Raw genomic sequence first — 1,647 nt, 5'->3', positions numbered from 1 at the left:
AAATGCCGGGATGGTTCCTTTGAAAGGGCACGGCCGATTTCCTTCCCCATCCTTCCCTAACCCGAGCTTGCGCTCCGTCTCTAATGACCTCGTTGTCGACGGGACGTTAAAACAACACTAACCTAACCTAACCCAAACATCAGATCTTACCAACTGAAACCGGGCCGTGGTTTTCCAGTCGTCTAGGGTCGAACCGATATTGTCACGAGCTGAAGAGAGGCGTTGCATGCAATGTCGCGCTGTTAGCAAAGGCACTCGAATCGGTCGTCTGCTACCATAGCCCATTGACGCCAGATTTCGCCGCACTGTACTGACGGATACATTCGTCGTACGTCCCACATTGATTTATACGGTTATTTCACGCAGAGTTGCTTGTCTGTTAGCGCTGACAACTTAATTCAAACTCCACTGATCTCGGTCGTTAAGTGCAGGCCGTCAGCCACTGTGTTGTCCATGGTGACAGGTAATGCCTGAAATTTGGCACTTTCGGCACGCCCTTGACACTATGGATCTCGGAGTACTGAATTCCCTAACGATTTCCGAAATGGAATGTTCCATGCAGCTAGCTCCAACTACCATTCCGCGTTCAAAGTCTGTTAATTCCCGTTGTGCTACCATAATCACGTTGGAAACCTTTTCACATGAATCATCAAAAGTACAAATGACAGCTCCGCCAATGCACTGCCCTTTTATACATTGTGTATGCAATGCTATCACCATCTGTATATGTCCATATCGCTATCCCATGACTTAGGTCACCTCACTGTATAAACACCAACTTCAAATGGAAAAATCATCTCTGAGTAGGCAGTTTCCTTATGTTATTTCTGATTACTTACGTCCTACACTAACATGGCCTGTGGAATTTCGTATTCATTCCAGCAAATTGATTAACTATTATGGCTATCCATTAAGTGGACCTAGGAACTATTACTTATTACAGAAATGCATTATAGAGTTCTTTCTCATCTTTTACTGTCCACTATTAGGAACGATCTTGGAGCAACACTTATTGAAATTTCTAAACATGAATTTTTGAATATACAGTACCCAGAAACGTTTCATGGCACCACCCCTGTTATTTTATTCTGCTTTTCTGATACTTTCCTGAGTACAAGAAAACCTAGACCACATCGCTCTCTCCTCCAACTTCCAGTTGACAAATGACAGACAAAAAGTAAGTGACATGATTAATGTGGTTGTTTTCCTATCTTACAGCCGGCCGTTGTGGACGAGCGGTTCTAAGCGCTTCAGTCCGGAACCGCGCTGCTGCTACGGTCGCAGGTTCGAATCCTGCCTCGGGCATGGATGTGTGTGATGTCCTTAGGTTAGTTAGGTTTAAATAGTTCTAAGTTCTAGGGGACTAATGACCACAGATGTTAAGTCCCATAGTGCTCAGAGCCATTTGATGTGTGAGAATACAGGACGCAAAATGTAGTACACAGAGCTGCCACCTCTGGCAACGACAGTGGCACTAATTCGGCTGGGCATAGAGCTTGGAGGTGAGTAAAAAATAAATAAATGTCGTGTGACTAGGGCCTCCCATCGGGCAGACCGTTCGCCGGGTGCAAGTCTTTCGATTTGTCGCCACTTCGGCGACTTGCGCGTCGATGGGGATGAGATGATGATGATTAGGACAACACAACA

This window comes from Schistocerca americana, chromosome X (assembly GCF_021461395.2).
Source record: "Schistocerca americana isolate TAMUIC-IGC-003095 chromosome X, iqSchAmer2.1, whole genome shotgun sequence".
NCBI lineage: Eukaryota > Metazoa > Arthropoda > Insecta > Orthoptera > Acrididae > Schistocerca > Schistocerca americana.
The sequence above is the reverse complement of the archived record's forward strand: the minus strand, read 5'-3'. Positions refer to the sequence as shown.